The sequence below is a fragment of the Carcharhinus amblyrhynchos genome, chromosome 3 (genome assembly GCF_965287045.1).
Source record: "Carcharhinus amblyrhynchos chromosome 3, sCarAmb.v2.hapA, whole genome shotgun sequence".
Classification (NCBI taxonomy): domain Eukaryota; kingdom Metazoa; phylum Chordata; class Chondrichthyes; order Carcharhiniformes; family Carcharhinidae; genus Carcharhinus; species Carcharhinus amblyrhynchos.
In genome coordinates this window covers 64,464,499-64,482,165 of record NC_137326.1, presented here as the reverse complement: position 1 = coordinate 64,482,165, position 17,667 = coordinate 64,464,499, and the positions used below count along the sequence as shown (strand labels likewise).

The window sequence follows — 17,667 nt, the reverse complement described above, 5'->3', positions numbered from 1 at the left end:
TTACCCGGCTGTTGCTCTAATTCCATTGTTTAACAGATTAAATTTATTTCTTAAAGACGGGCTATCTCGCATTGACACTGGGCATGACTGCTTGTAACAGGCAGTAATGCTCCTTCTGCTGTTGTGTGCAGGGGTTACGTGTCCATATGCAAAACAATGAAACCATTCAAAGAACTCTTCCAATTGACACTATCCCTACAACTCTGAAGAAAATAATGTTCAAAATCCTGAAGGCCAGTGAGCCCTCAGCAGCAATGTTATAACAGGCAACTGGGCATGTTTTTACTTTTCTTCTCCAAAGCTTCCGGCTGATAAAAGCATTATTGTTTACAGTGCATTTTATAGATACAGTCAGCTATCATCTTTCAGCTCATCAGCGAGTCACAAATCTGTGTCATTGTCACAATCTGTCCTGACAGTGTCCAGTGGTTATTCTCCACTTCAGCGCATCCATCTCCATCCCAGGCTGGAATTCTCAGTATCTGGTGGGTTATTGAGTTAAAACAACATGCTCTGATATCTGTCCTTCCTGATAGGGGTAGAAACACAAGTTGTGTATTAGTGCAGTCATGATATTCACCGACTATACAAACTTCAGAAACTGATATTTCTGGCTCTGTACATATAACAAAATTAACCAGCATCATTTATCCTGTCTCACCAGCCACCACCCCTTCTCCCCAGCCTCCCCCTCCCATCCCAGCCCCCACACACAAATACTCTTTCTGTAAAACTTTTATTCCCTCTCCCACACATGTTCACAGACACATGTTCTTACACGTTCTGTCATGCACACACATGCACTTTTCACGTGTTCCATTTCTCCCTCACAGACATGTCCTCCCATTCTCTCCCGTTCTCTTTCTCACATATCCTCCATCTCTCTCAGTCTGTTTCACAACTGTTCTCATTTTTGTGCATACACATTCTCTCGCCCTGTCACACTCCCTCTCTCATGCAGACCCTGCTGCAGTCCATCTGGTAATAGGTACACATGCTGTGCTGTTAGGGAGGAAGTTCCAGGATTTTGACCCAGTGACAGTGAAGGAATGGAAATATATTCCCAAGTCAGGATTGTGAGTGACTTGAAGGGGAATCTCCAGTGTTGAAGTGGAAATTTTCCTGCTTCTTGACCGTGATAGAGAGACTCAACAAAGTTTGTTCCAACAAAACACTGCATGCAGTATTGGCAAAAACTTGAGTTCAGAGAGCCGTCGTTACGACTTGCTAATTCTTCCTCAAGTCCACGCTAACATAAAGAATCAGATCAGCATTTATACATAATCATTATCAGTTTGTATGACCAGAGCTTATTGAGGAATTTGATCAGTCATAAAGCAATGTCATAAAGCATGGTACAATCTGCAGATCCCCTAGAACTCTTTGTCTCATCAGTCATACCTTTATCTTGTCCTTTGATAGAACAGAAGAAGGTTGGTGACTCCTTCATCCCTTATCTTGTCTTACTCATACAGCCCTAGGTGATGCGGAGTCAGCCTTATCGGGTCTTGACCTTCTCCGGTCTTATTCATGTCTTAAGTTACACAAAGTCAGTTTTCCTTATTTTGTACCAAATACTTGACCAATTTTCCCATCATGCCACTACATTCGTACAACTTCACACCAGGTGATGCTATTCTCAGCTATCTACTGACTGGTGCTAGAGTGGCAGTCTTGGAAGTTCCTGTAAAGTGGGTTGCTGCAGGTTTCCATGGTTTCAAGGTTAGCGTGTCAACTGTTCATAAGGTGATGTTGATATTTATATATTTATCCCAGAATGTGTACAGATAAAATGAGATCAGAATCTTTGCAAAGAAACCCAAAGGTTAGAGTTAGTCACATTCAATCAGTTTATCAGAACTAGTCCCAGTTAGGCAACTTCAATCAGAGTTAGTTACAGTTAATGATTGTTAATCAGTTAGTTATAATTCAGTTAATGATAGCAAGAGGAGCCGGTTGCAGGTAGTCACTATTAGTCATGGTTAATCAAAGTTAGTCTACGTAAGTGCTCAGCAGGTTATCAACTCACCCCAGTCAGTCAGTCAGGGCACATTCTGACCTACACACAGTGGGCATGCTCAGTAACTAGTTGGGAAGTGAAGTGGGCTTTAAATTAGCCGCAGCATTAGCATCCCAATTCCAGGTTTCCTGACCATTCACCGAGTGCAAGCATTGAGGATAAGCCGCACTTGTGATTAGAAGGATTTCTATTTATTTCCCTCTCCCTCAGAGAAAGGTTGGAATAGCTGCAGGAAAACCTGCCACTGAGGTAATGTGAAAGCCAGAGGATAGAAAAAGTGTGACAAGGTGATGAGCCAGTCAAACAAAAGCAGAAAGTAGAGGTGTCTGGGAGCACACCCAGGACCTGAATTCAATGCTGGGAAAACTTTGATCTCATTAGATCTGGCAAGGCGAGTGTCCTATCAGTTTCAGGTCACTTTCTGATCTCCCCAGTATTCTCTTGGACAGCCCTCCTCTGACCAGCTGTCACAAAATGGTAGGATGCTATTAAAATGAATATTTTTTTTGCACAAGTTATATCAAACTGCCATGTATTTTGTAAACCATATCTGGGCGGTACCCAAGAGAAAGGAAAGAACAAGGAACAGGGTGTTCTTTGCAATTGGTACAATGAGTAAGCCAGAAAGCAGTTTATATACAGATGAGGTGTTAAAGAAGCAGCAGCGAGACAGAGAGAGAGAGAGAGCCAGCAATCACAAGAAACAGCTCAACTACAGATGAAGTGCGAAAGGTAAGCCAGTTTGTGCAACAGGTTGCTTTCTTTGCCGAACCGAAGACCATTCCTAAGTCCTGGTAACTTGAGCTAAGGTGTGGGGATCACTGGCTAGATTTGACCAATAGGTTTATAGATGTTGTTTGGGAAGCATGAGCTCAGTGAATTTAGGATTATGGAGGAAGTAGATACTTTTGGGTTTTCAGTCTTAAGTGCTTACTGTTAATTTACTGAAATAAAAGATTACTCTTTGCAGTATTTTATTATCTTTCTTCCACTTTAATAAATATTTTGTTTCAAAAGAGATGTCTGAGTTCTTACCATTTCTGCGAACCTTTCTTGCTAATATCCAGGACAGAATACACCACGGGAAGCCAGAGTTTCAGATTGGAACACTCCTGTTCATAACATCAGCAGGATTTTGTAACACCAGCGTACTGTCCAACTGAACTTCTCTCTTGAGAGAGAAAGACATCTCTTCAAATGGAGATCTGAGCAGCCAACACACACAGTCATGCCAATGACATCTTTCACCCATTCCTTCATCTCCCTCTCGAAATATTCTCAATCCTACCTTTCTACACATGGCACCTCTTACATTCTCTGCTTTTGTCTCATTGCTGGAGGAGAGAGCCCAGGGAGAGGCAGAGAGCTGAGCAGGAAAGAGGGGAGGTGGACCTCAACACACTGGACAAGAATGCCCTGGAAATTGGCAGAATGGCAGAGCCAGTGACAGAGGTACCTAGCGACTATATAATACATAGCCATTTGGTATTGGATTATAAGTCACAACTAACTGAAATGTCATTATGTGCACCAAGCAGAAATTGTACTCTTTTTCAAAGTCAGCAGCAACTCACATCTTTGATTTCCTATCAGCTTTTAAAAGAGCAGCAGTTGGGAGGAGGCCAAGGAGTCCTCAGAAGAAGATGTGTAGGGTGAGTATGTACCATTCCACCAGCACAGATACATACATCTGGGCTGGAACTCATTGTATTCTCATTATTGAAGATGACTGTTTCTCACGTGCATAGAATCACCTGCTATGCAATAATTGCACAACTGCTTGCTTTTGTACAGTGCAATGAAAGATTTCATTGAGACTGTTTGATCTTTCAAGCTTTTCTTTTGTCCTTTGATGCCCATATTCTTTGCTGTTTGAAGAAAATAACACCACAACTGGAGACTGTCCCACACGTACGTCAGGATTTTGCAGTCTCACTCCCAAGGTCAATAGACTTTTCCATGGACCGCTTCTCGCCCATTTCGATTCCTGTGGTGGACAGGATGGTAAAGTTCCTGCCATGGTTCCTCCCAGTCTGTGGTGGACTGGCCACATTTCCCAAGGCTCACCTTCTTTGCACCTAAATTTCAGCCTATCTCAGAGGTGTCCAAATTTAAATTGTGAATATGTGACCACCAAAGAAATTTTATTGTCAGTCATATGAACTGAACACAAGCCTAGGAAGAGTGTCCTTGCAGTCAGCATCACAGTGAAGCATTCTGGGAAGAGTGTCCTTGCAGTTAGTCCTTGGCAAAAAAGAAAGTGACATCACTTGAAAACCCACGAGTGTGCAATGAGACATCTGAGTGTGAGTTTGGAGTTTGGAGGTCCTGAGGTGACATCAGAATTCAAAAATGATGCTGGGCAAGTGGAAACAGCTGATTGAGTGAACAGAGTCTGCAAGGTCTCTATTTTGTAGTCTATAGTTTGTATATGTTATGCAGTAACAAGGAGCATGAAAGAAGGTCCATAGATGAATCGATATTATTTCATTTTAAGTATTTTCAAAAATGTTTAAAGGGGTAAGACATAGCAGGGGAGTTGAAAGCCATAGTGTGCTCCTCCTGCTCTATGTGGGAAGCCAGGAACATTGCCAGTTTCCAGGACCAGCATCTAAGCAGGAAGTGTCTCCAGTTGCAGCTCCTGAAAGACCAGGTTCGGAACTGGAGCAGTGGCTGGTGGCACTGTGGAGAATCTGTGAGATGGAGAGTATCGTGAATAGAAAGTGCAGAGAGGTGGTCACAAGGAAGGCTAACACTCTACCGGCAGGAAGGAAATGGGTGACCAGCAGGCAAAGCAAAGGATGAGGCTTGCAGTGTAGAAACCCCTGTGTCCATTCCCCTGCAAAATAGATATAATGGATACTGTTGGGGGATTGGCCACTCGGGGGAAAACAGCAAGTCAAATTTATTGCATTATAGTTTGCTCTGCTGTAGAGGAAGGAGTAAAAATGTGGGAATAGACAGGTGTTTGTGGCCAAAAACAAGACTTCAGGATGGTATATTTCTCCCTGCTGCTAGGGTCAAGGATGTCTCAGAGCAGCTACACGACATTCTGGAAGGGATGGTAAACAGCCAGTAGTCATCGTACAAATGATGGTACAAATGACATAGGTAAAAAAGGGATGGGGTCTTCAAAGCAGAATATAGGGAGTTAAGAAAGTTGAGAAGTTGGATCTCAAAGGTAGTGATCTAGGGATTACTACCAGTGCCACGTGATATTCAGAGCAGAAATAGCGCAATATACAGATGAATACTTAGCTGAAGAAATAGTGTGAAGGGGAGTGTTTCAGATTCCTCCAAGGAACGGAACACAAATTGGCCAGAAAAGAAACAGGCCTGAGGATTGGGGGCAGTTTAGAATTCAGCAAAGGAGCACAAAATAAGAGTATGCTTTCAGTTTTGGTCGCTGCACTTGCGCAAGGATATTTTGGCCTTGGAGGGAGTACAGAGAAGGTTCACCAGGCTGATACCGGAGATGAGGGGGTTGGACTGCGAAGAGAGGCTAAATAGACTGGGTCTGTACTCGTTGGAGTTTAGAAGGATGAGGGGAGATCTCATTGAGACATGTAAGATAATGAAGGGGATAGATAGAGTAGAGGTAGAGAGATTCTTCCCACTCAGAAAGGATAGCAGGACTAGAGGGATCAGCCTCAAGATAAGGGGGGGTGCAGTTTAGATCGGAGTTGAGGAGGAACTTCTTCACTCAAAGGGTGGTGAATCTCTGGAATTCTCTGCCTGTTGAAGTGGTGGAGGCTACCTCGCTAAATATATTTAAGTCACGGGTAGATACGTTTTTGATAGACAAGGGAATTAAGGGTTATGGGGAGAAAGCGGGAAAGTGGAACTGATCCACTTCAGATCAGCCATGATCTTATTGAATGGCGGGGCAGGCTCGAAGGGCTAGATGGCCTACTCCTGCTCCTATTTCTTATGTTCTTATGTTCAGGGAACAGAAAACTGACTGTAAAAGCTTGTATAGATATGTGGAAAGAAAAAGATCGCTGAAGACAAATGTAGGACTCTTACAATCAGAAAAAGGGGAATTTATAATAGAGAACAAATGAATGGCTGACCAACTAAATGCATCTCACCAACTAAATACATACTTTGGTTCTGTCTTCGCAAAGCACGACACAAATAACATACCAGAAATGTTAAGAAGTACAAGGTTTAGGGAGACGTAGGAATTTAAGGTAATCTGTATGAGTAGAGAAATGGTGTTGGGGAAATTGATGGGATTGAAGGCTGATAAATCCACAAGGCCAGATAATCTACCTCAGAGCATTGAAGGAAGTGGCCCTAGAAATAAGGGATGCATTGGTGGTAATCTTCCAAGATTCTATAAACTCTGGAACGGTCCCTACAGATTAGAGGGCAGCTAAAGGAACCTCACTATTTAAAAAGGGAGATAGAGAGAAAAGAGGGAATTATAGACTAATAAGCCTGCCATTGATAGTGGGGAAAATTCTAGAATCCATTATCAAAGATTTTATAGCAAAAAACTTGGAAAACAGTACAGGATCAGACAGAATTAGTGTGGATTTATGAAAGGGAAATCATGCTTGACAAATCCACTGGAATTCTGAGGATGTAACTAGTAGCATTGATGAGGGGGGAGCCAGTGGATGTGCTTTATTTGGATTTTCATCTTAAGAGATGAGCATGTCAAATTAAAGCACGTGTGATTGGGGGTAGTGTATTGAGATGGATAGAAAACTGGTTGGCCAACAGGAACAAAGAATAGAAATAAACAAGTAATTTTCCAAATGACAGGCAGTGACTAGGGGGGTACCATAGGGATCAGAGCTGGGAACCCAGCTACTGATTCTAATTATGAATGATTTATAGATGAGGGAATTAAATGTAATGGGGGCGATTCTCCCAAAATAATTCAAAGTGTTGAACGTGCATGACAACGGGAGTGACACCAGCTGATTTTTTTTTAGCGGGAATTTCAGACTGAATCCACCACACTCTGTAGGGCTCAGAGTGCCGTTGTGAGATTCACTCTGAAAATCTGTGCGCATGGCCTAATCCTGCTGAAGAGCCTGAAATCAGCGCAGCCACCGAGCATGCATCGATCTGTCAGTTTTAAGATTGGCGTTATGTGCAGTGTGGAGAAAGATAGAAAAGAGCTACTATAAGGTTGGCAGACTCTGCAAGCATTTTTGTTTAATCAACCCAGATGTAGAATTCACTTTATCAATGGGGAGCAAGTTTGTTAGTAATTGTAATAAGGAGTTTTAAATATTTTGTAGTTTTAAAGGTATATCTAATACCTTTAATTAGTCCATACATATATTTATATCTTCTATATATTTTCAGAATTCAAAAAGATTTTAATATCTGTAGCGAGAAGAGCTACAGAAATGATTCATGAATAAATATTAGTGTATAAATTGAAATCTAGCTTCTGACAGAAATTTCATTCCATGAGGGATAGAAATTGGGAAAGAGGGAGAACCCTCAATGAGAAACAAAGTAGACCACACTGGGAACAGTTTACCACATGTGAAAAAAGACACCCAAGAGTGTGGAAGAAGTGAAAGACCTCAGGAGTTTTCGCTGTGATAAGGTGGGACCACAAAGACGCAGTACTGGGGGCTTAAGAAAGGCACTGGGAACAAGGATTGGTAAAAGAGGCTCAACCAGTAACAATAGTTAAAACAGTGAAGGAAATCTCGAGAGAATTCGAGGAGCTGAAGGAGAATGCACAGTCTAGGCAGGGGCTGGATAGTAAGATAGTGCCCGATCTTTTCAAAGACTTCACCTGTGTGGGTAAAGTTTACTCAGGTAAAGCAGGGGTAGTAGGTAAAGAAGTTAAAATATTGAGAGATACGGGAGTCTGTCTCTAACAGTAAGAGATAAAAATATTTGTACTCATTCTGAAATATTGCCCAAGAGAATGGTAATCTGTGGAATAAATGGAGTCATGTTCCTCTATATAACATAAGGCCAAGACTTGGGAAGTGATAGTGGGCGTGATGAAAAACTTGGTTATTTCTAGGAATACAGTTCATTCTTGGAGGCAAATAGCTGGATCACAGGTGGGAGTGATGCCCATTGTGGTGGAAAAGCCCAAAGAAAACCAGGGAACTGAGGAGTTAAAAGAAAAATACCCTGGAAATTTTCCAGTCTGGGTGGGGACAAGATCCCACAGCCATCAGTTAAAACAGGAAGGGAGGATAAAAGAGAAAGGTGAAGGAATTGAGGCCCAGTTAGCTGACACTCTGTTTGATGAGGTGGTAAAGAAAAAACCTAAGCTGGTAAAGGATCAGGCAGAGGTGTTTAGTTCTAAAAGATCAATGGAGTTACAATAGAAAGATGAGATGATAAAGGATTTATATCATAAAGCCTATATGGAAAAGGAATCACAGTGTATTCCAGATAGCCATTACCTTTAAGGATAAAATCTGAAGGCAGAAATGGAGACTGTGGCAGGTTGAAATGGGTGATTGTGTTGATGGTAAATACAAATAGGAAGTATTGCGGGTAACACACAAATCTAGTAGTAAGGAAGACTCAGGCTAAGTAACAGAAACATTTTTATTGACCTGGATAACATAAAGATGTGGTTGAATCGTACTGTACCTGTGATACATATCAGATGGTAGGAAAGCTACAGGCAGTGATAAAACCACTGCCATTGATGCCAATTCCCACATTTGAAGAACCTTTTACATGGATTATAATTGATTGTGTAGGTCCCCTCCCTAAAACCAAATCATCTGTATTTTTGAGTAATTGTGCATTTTAGCCAAGAGCAGGTTGCTGCAAGACCTGATGATGTGGGGATATTCAGAGAGAGCCACATTCTTAGGGAACAATGAAACCTCAGAACATGCAAGGTCTTTACAATGAAAGTTTCTAACAGAAGAATTCTCAAGGTGGCTTCACAATTAGTTAGTCACAATTAATCAGTCAATTAGAAAATTGCAGTTAATCATAGTTAGTCAGTTGCAGTTAATCTCAGTTAGTCAGTTGCAGTGAGTCAGTTTTAATTGGTTAGTCACTGTTAATCAGTTAGTCAATCACAATTAGTTCATTTGCTGCAGTTAATCTCAGTTAGTCAGTTAATTGTAGTTAAGAACATAAGAACATAAGAAATAGGAGCAGGAGTAGGCCATCTGGCCCTTCGAGCCTGCCCCACCATTCAATAAGATCATGGCTGATCTGTCGCTGCTCAGTTCCACTTTCCCGCCCTCTCCCCATAACCCTTAATCCCCTCTCCTATCAAAAACCCATCAACCCGCGTCTTAAAAATATTTAGCGAGGCAGCCTCCACCACTTCAACGGGCAGAGAATTCCAGAGATTCACCACCCTTTGAGTGAAGAAGTTCCTCCTCAACTCCGTTCTAAACCGCCCCCCTTTTATCTTGAGGCTGTGCCCCCTAGTCCTACTGTCTTTTTTGAGCGGGAAGAGTCTCTCCACCTCTATCCTATCCATCCCATTCATCATCTTATACGTCTCAATGAGATCTCCCCTCATTCTTCTAAACTCTAACAAGTACAAGCCCAGTTTATTCAGCCTCTCCTCATAGCTCAACCCCCTCAACTCCGGTATCAGCCTAGTAAACCTCCTCTGCACTCCCTCCAAGGCCAAAATATCTTTGCGCAGGTGCGGCGCCCAAAACTGCACACAGTACTCCAGCTGCGGCCTCACCAGTGCCTTATACAGCCGCAGCAAGACCTCCCTACTTTTATATTCAATCCCCCTCGCTATGAAGGCCAGCATCCCATTCGCCTTCCTGACCACCTGCTGCACCTGCAAGCTGGGTTTTTGCGACTCATGCACAAGGACCCCGAGGTCCCTCTGCACCGTCACCTGCTGCAGTTTTTCGCCCCGTAAGTAATAGTCCTTCCTACCATTCTTCCTACCAAAGTGGACCACCTCACACTTGCCAACATTAAATTCCATTTGCCATTTCCTGGCCCATTTGCCCAGCCTATCTAGATCCTTCTGCAGACTCTCCACACCCTCCGCACAATTTGCCTTTCCCCCAATCTTGGTGTCATCAGCAAATTTCGACACCCTACACTCGGTTCCCTCCTCCAGATCATCTATATAAATGGTAAAAAGCTGAGGCCCCAGCACCGACCCTTGGGGCACTCCACTAGTCACCATCCGCCAATCCGAATAGCACCCGTTGACCCCCACTCTCTGCCTCCTATTTGACAACCAATCCTCTATCCACGCTAACACCCTACCCCCAACTCCATGTCCCTCGACCTTCTGCAATAACCTCTTGTGAAGTACTTTGTCAAACGCCTTCTGAAAATCCAGAAAGACCACATCCACAGGCTCTCCTCTATCCACCGCCCTAGACACATCCTCATAGAACTCCAGTAAATCATTATTAGTCAGTTAGTTGCAGCTAATTTCAGTTAGTTGTTGTTCATCAGTTTTAATCATATAGTCAGTTTGTCGCAATTAATCAGAGTTAGTCATAGAATCACAGAATCCCATTGTATAGAAGAAAGCCACTTGGCCCATCGAGTTTGTACTGTCCATAATCCCAGCCAGGCCCTATTCCCCAAAACTTCATTTACTGCTAATTCCTCTAACACTAGGGTCAATTTAGCATAGCCAATCTCAACTAACCTTTGAACTGTGGGAGGAAACCAGAGCATGCTGAGGAAACCCACGCAGACATGTGGAGAATGTGTAAACTCAATACAGACAGTGACCCGAGGCTGGAATTGAACCTGGATCCGTGATGCTGTGAGGCAGCAGTGCTGACCACTGTGCTACTGTGCCACCCATAATTAATCAGTCACAGGTAATCAGTCGGTCACAGGTAATCAGTCATTCACAGTTAGTCAGTTAGTTGCAGTTAATCTCAGTTGATCGCAGTTAGTCATAATCCCAATTAATCAAAGTTAGTCACACTTAGTTAGTCACAATTAATCACAGTTAGTTGCAGTTACGCAGTCACAATTAATTAGTTATGCAGTTAATCACAGTCTCAGTTAATCTCAGTTTAGTCGCAATTAGACAGTTAATTACAGTTAATCAGTCAGTTAATTGTGACTAACTGATTTATCACAGTTCATCATTTAGTCAGTTAATCTCAGTCAGTCAGCTAATCACAATTAGTCACAGTTAGTCAGCTAGTCACAGTTAATTAATTAGTCATAGTTAGTCAGTTTTAATCAGGTAGTCACAGTTAATAGGAGTTAGTCATAGTTAGTCAGATAGTCGCAATTAATCACAGTCTGTTAGTCATAATTAATCACAGTTAATCTCAGTCATTCGCAGTTAGTCAGTTAATCCCAGTAGAGATCTAGAGGTGCAGGCTCATAGCTCCTTAAAAGTGGAGTCACAGGTGGACAGAAAGTGGTGAAGAAGCATTCAGCATGCTTGGTTTCATTGGTGACAACATTGAACACAGGAGTTGGGGTGTCTTGTTAAAGTTGTAGAAGACATCGGTTAGGCCACACTTGGAATATTGTGTACAGGTCTGCTCACTCTATTATAGAAAGGATATTATTAAACTAGAAAGCATGCAGAAAAGATTTACAAGATGCTACCAGGACTTGATGGATTGAGTTATGAGGAGAGGCTGGATAGACTGAGACTTTTTTTCCTGGAGTGCAGGAGGCTTAGGGGTGATCAATAAAATAATGAGGGGCATAGATCAGCTAGATAGTTAACATCTTTGCCCAAAGGGAGGGGAGTCAAAAACTAGAGGGCATAGGTTTAAGGTGAGAGGGGAGAGATAAAAAAGGGTCCAGAAGGGCAATTTTGTCACACTGAAGGTGGTGAGTATTGGGCCGAAGAGCCTGTTTCCATGTTGTAAATCTCTATGACTAATCAACCTAACCTGCACATCTTTATACTGTGGAAGGAAAACGGAACACCCAAAGGAAACCCATGCAGACATGGGGAGAATGTGCAACATCTATACAGACACTGACCTGAGGTTGGAATTGAATCTGGGTCCCTGGTGCTGTGAGGCAGCAGTGGTAACCACTGTACCACCCTATCACTGTAAAGTGAGATACTGGGAGTTAAATGTGGGATTTAGGGAAGTATTGCTGTGTCTTGCCTGGTGACTGTTCCCTTCCTGTTGGCGAACACTTCAGTGGTCACGGGCATTCAGCCTCTGACCTTCGGGTAAGCATTCTCCAAGGCAGCCTTCACGACACGCGACAGCGCAGAGTCGCTGAGCAGAGACTGATAGCCAAGTTCCGCACACATGAGGACGGTCTCAACAGGGATCTTGGGTTCATGTCGCACTATCTGTGACCCCCGTGACTTGCCTGGGTTTGCAAAACCTCACTTACTGTACTGTCTGGAGACAATACACATCTCTTTAAACTGTGATCAGTGCTCCTTCCACTCACATTATCAGCCACTTCAGGTCTTGAACAGCAGGTTAGGTGTAAGGATTCGCATTCTAATCAGTAATCTCTAAACTGTCTGTGCTTTATATGCTCTGTCTGAGGCCAGAACTCTCCATTCACCTGACGAAGGGACTAACCCCGAAAGCTTGTGAGTCTATTATCAAATAAATAGGTTGGACTAAAACCTGGTGTTGTCAGACTTTTTACTGTGTTTACGCCAGTCCAACGCCGGCATACCCACATCATGGGTATTTCCAAACCATAATTGTAACTCATTGTTCAGACAAGAGTAGGGAATTATTTGATTTACTACTTTTTTAAAAAGTCCCAAAGTTTTTAAACTTAAAAGGGTTTAGTCATGACAAGAGAGCATGAAGCTGTGGTTTGCTCTTCTTGCTCTATGTGGGAGGTCAGGCACATTTTCAATGCCTGTGGCCAGCGTGTGAGCAGAAAGTGTGTCCAGCTACAGCTCCTGGAAGCTCGTGTTTTAAGTACATAAGTACATAAGTACATAAGAAATAGGAGCAGGAGTAGGCCATCTGGCCCTTCGAGCCTGCCCCGCCATTCAATAAGATCATGGCTGATCTGTCGTGGCTCAGTTCCACTTTCCCGCCCTCTCCCCATAACCCTTAATCCCCTCTCTTATCAAAAACCCATCAACCCGCTTCTTGAAAATATTTAGCGAGGCAGCCTCCACCACTTCAACGGGTAGAGAATTCCAGAGATTCACCACCCTTTGAGTGAAGAAGTTCCTCCTCAACTCCGTTCTAAAACGCCCCCCCTTTATCTTGAGTCTGTGCCCCCTAGTCCTACTGTCTTTTTTGAGCGGGAAGAGTCTCTCCACCTCTATCCTATCCATCCCATTCATCATCTTATACGTCTCAATGAGATCTCCCCTCATTCTTCTAAACTCCAACGAGTACAAGCCTAGTTTATTCAGCCTCTCCTCATAGCTCAACCCCCTCAACTCCGGTATCAGCCTAGTAAACCTCCTCTGCACTCCCTCCAAGGCCAAAATATCTTTGCGCAGGTGCGGCGCCCAAAACTGCACACAGTACTCCAGCTGCGGCCTCACCAATGCCCTATACAGCTGCAGCAAGACCTCCCTACTTTTATATTCAATCCCCCTCGCTATGAAGGCCAGCATCCCATTCGCCTTCCTGACCACCTGCTGCACCTGCAAGCTGGGTTTTTGCGACTCATGCACAAGGACCCCGAGGTCCCTCTGCACCGTCGCCTGCTGCAGTTTTTCGCCTCGTAAGTAATAGTCCTTCCTACCATTCTTCCTACCAAAGTGGACCACCTCACACTTGCCAACATTAAATTCCATTTGCCATTTCCTGGCCCATTCGCCCAGCCTATCTAGATCCTTCTGCAGACTCTCCACACCCTCCGCACAATTTGCCGTTCCCCCGATCTTGGTGTCATCCGCAAATTTCGACACCCTACACTTGGTTCCCTCCTCCAGATCATCTATATAAATGGTAAATAGCTGAGGCCCCAGCACCGACCCCTGGGGCACTCCAGGGACCTCCAGTTTTGGAGGTGGAATAGTGGCTGGTGACACTGTGGAGCATGCATAAGTCTGAGAGCATTGTGGATAGCACATTTAGAGAGGCAGTCACACCGCAGCTGAAGGGACTTGAGGAAGGAAGGGAATTGGCGACCACCAGGCAGTCTAAGAGATGTGGGCAGGTAGCTCAGGTGTGCCCAGGGGTCTTGTTCCAATATTCCATTTTGGAGGCTGGTGATGGCACTGGTTCCTTCAGGGAATGCAGACAGAACCATGCTTCTGGAACCACAAGCAGCCTGTCTGTACAGGTGGGTGTTGGGGGGGGGGGGGGGGGGGGGCGGGGGGGGGCGCACAAAGAGAGACAGGGCAATAGTAATAGTTAGGGGTACAGTTAGATGCTACTGTGGTCAGCAACATGACTCTAAGTTGGTATGTTGCCTTGCTGGTGCTAGGATCTGGGATGTCACTGGCTGCATGGCATCTTAAGGGGGAGGGTCATGGTATTTGTTGGTACCAATGAGATAGGTAGAAAGAGGGATGAAGTCTTACATCAGGAATTCAGGGAGTAGGCAGTCGGCTAAAAAGCAGGACCCCTTCGTTGTAATCTTGGGATTACTCCTAGTGTCACATGCTAATGAGCACAGAAATAGGAGAATAGTGCAGATGAATACATGGCATAAGAGTTGGTGTAGGAGGGAGGGTTATAGGTTCCTGGATCACTGGGACTATTACTGGGGAAATGTGAGGGGTGTTACAGGTAAAATGGATGAGTTAAAAGTGATGATTGACACAAGGAGTTGTGACATAGTAGCCATCACAGAGATGTGGTTGAGGGAAGGCAGGACTGGCAACTCAACATTCCAGGATATAGAATCTTCAGGTGAGGCAGAGAAGGGAATAAAGAGGAGGAGGTATTGCATGTTAGTTAAGGAGTCAGTTACTGCAATAAGGAGAGATGATATCTTGGAGGGGACATCAAATGAAGCTTTGTGGTGGAGTTTAGGAATAAAAAAGGGGCAGCCACAATGTTAGGTGTTTATTATATATTCCCAAATCGTCAGAGGGATGTTGAGGAACAAATATATGCTCAATTTGCGGACGTGTAAAAATATTTCATTCACAGGTTTTAAGTCGGTCCGTCTTGTGTCCAATGAGGTGCATACACATGATGGGTCGTACTGGGGCTGCTCTTGGTTGTTCGAGATTGGCCTAGTGCTTCATGTTGTTAGTGTGTGCCTAAACTGGACAAGATACTGGGCAAGACGACAGCTCAGTGACTATCGCTGATTGCTGTACAGACACATGGATTTGGGCCGGTGTCTGTGGGAGTTTGAGCATTCTCCCCGTGCTTGCGTGGGTTTTCTCCGGGTGCTCCAGTTTCCTCCCACACCCCAAAGATGTGCTGTTAGGCTGATTGGCAGGAATAAATTGTCCCTAAATTAGTTTCCCTCAATCTGGATGGCCATAAAACATTAGACAAGGGTCATGGGTGGAGAGGGGGACTGGTGGTGTTGGAATGGCAGCAGGGGCTCGTTGGGCCAAAGGGCCTGTTTCCCGGGCTGGTTTTGTTCTTTGTTCTTTGTATAATAACAGTATAATAGTATTATACTGTTACTATATTTAATATAGTATAATATATTTAACATAATATAATGTATAATATTTATATATAAATATAATAATATTTATATATATTTATATTATATTAAATATATATTATATTAAATATAAAGTTTTTAAACTTAAAAGGGTTCAGTCATGACAAAAGAGCATGAAGCTGTGGTTTGCTCTTCTTGCTCTATGTGGGAGGTTAGGCACATTTTCAATGCCTGGGGCTAGCATGTGAGCAGAAAGTGTGTCCAGCTACAGCTCCTGGAAGCTCATGTTTTGGAGGTGGAATGGTGGCTGGGGACACTGTGGAGAATGCATGAGTCTGACAGCATTGTGGATAGCACATTTAGAGAGGCGGTCACACCGCAGCTGAAGGGGCTTGAGGAAGGAAGGGAATGAGCGAACATCAGGCAGTCTAAGAGATGTATTATACTGTTATTATATTTTTATTATATATATAATAATATTTATATATACTTACTTATATATTTATTATATATATATTTATATATATATAATATTTAATATAATACAATATATTTAATATAATAACAGTATAATAATATTAGGTGATTTCAACTTTCCCAACATTAACTGGGATATACATAGTACTAAGGGCTTGGATAGAGTAGATTTCTTGAAATGTGTAGAGGAGAATTTTTAAATCCATATTTAAAGGTCCAACAAGGGAAGAAGCTCTGCTGGACTTGATTCTGGGAACTGAAGCCAGACAGATGTTTAAAGCAATTGTGGGGGCAAAAGTGAGGGAGCAAATTCATGATAGCGATCAAAACAGGGTACAATTTAAGCTTGTTATGGACAAGGAAATAGACAAGTTGCAAAAACGTTTTGAATTGGGGCAGAGCGGATTTTAGTAAAATAAGGCAAGATCTGGCTGAGGTAGATCTGGAACAGCTACTAATGGGAAAATCTACAAAAGAATGGTGGGGGGTGGGGGGGCATTCAAAAAGGAAATGGGATAGTGAGGGTGGGGGGGGGGGGGGGGCGGTGGTGAAAGCCCAGCACATTCCCTCTAAGGTGATAGATAGGAATAACAAGCTCACAGAACCATGGATGACCAGGGATATTCAGGATACAGTCAGAAGAAAAAGACAGGATTTCAAAAAGTACACGGGGAGGAATCAGTAGAGGCATTAATGAGATGTAGAAAGTGCAGGGTGGAGCTGAAGAAAACAATTAGGAAAACGACGGGATATCAGAAAGCTCTGGCTAATAAAATATTCAATAAGTATATCAATGGAAAGAGGTAAGCAGGGAAAGACTACGGCCCATTCGGGACAAAGGGGACAATCTGTGGGTGAAGCCGGAGGGTATTAGTGAGGTGTTGAATGAATACTTCACATCCATCTTCATCCAAGACAATGGAGGTATGGAATTCAGGGAGATAGACTGTGAAGTCCTTGAACAAATTGACATGGAGAAGGACAAAGTATTGGAGATGTATGCAGTGTTAAAAATGGATAAATCTCCAGGTCCAGATAAATTGTGTCCTAGGGTGCTGTGGGAGGCAATGGACAAGACTGCATGGGCTCTGACCCAAATTTTCAATTCCTTTCTGGCCACGGGGGAGATGCTAGATGACTGGAGAACAGCTAATGTGGTTCCACTATTTGAGAAGAGTTGTAGAGATAAACCAGGGAACTATTGGAGATACTTCTGAAAAAGAGTATTGATCTCCACTTTGGAGAGGCAAGGTTTGATCAGGGATAGTCAGCATGGCTTTGTTCGAGGGAGATCATGCCTAATAAATTTGGTTGAATTTTTGATGAGGTAACCAGGTGTGTAGGTGAGGGTAGTGTAGTTGATGTAGTTTATATGGATTCCAGCAAAGCCTTTGACAAGGTCCCAGATGGGAGACTTGTAAAGAAGCTTAAATGTACATGGGATACAGGGTAATTTGATAAAGTGGATTCAAAATTGGCTCAGTTGTAGGAGACAGAGAGCGATTCAGATGGCTGCTTTAGTGACTGGAAGCCAGTGTCCAGTGGCATACCACAAGGATCTGTGTTGGGCCCCCTATTATCGTCATTTACATAAATTACCTGGATGATTATGTGGGGGGTAGAATTAGTTTGCAGATGACACAAAGATTGGCCAGGTGGTTAACAGTGAGGCAGAGTGTCTTGGGCTACAAGAAGCTGTAGACAGAATGGTC

At 43.3% G+C, this 17,667-nt stretch overlaps 1 protein-coding gene across 1 annotated transcript in view; it reads right to left on the bottom strand.

Moving 5' to 3' along the window:
* Positions 1 to 415: 415 nt before the first annotated feature.
* The window catches only part of LOC145341390 (cyclin-dependent kinase 16-like), a 133,731-nt gene continuing 116,479 nt past the window's right edge, over positions 416 to 17,667 (bottom strand). Inside the window, exon 16 of the mRNA XM_080186330.1 lies at positions 416 to 529. The gene's annotated coding sequence lies outside the window, so the exon portion shown is untranslated. The remainder of the gene's footprint in view (positions 530 to 17,667) is intronic.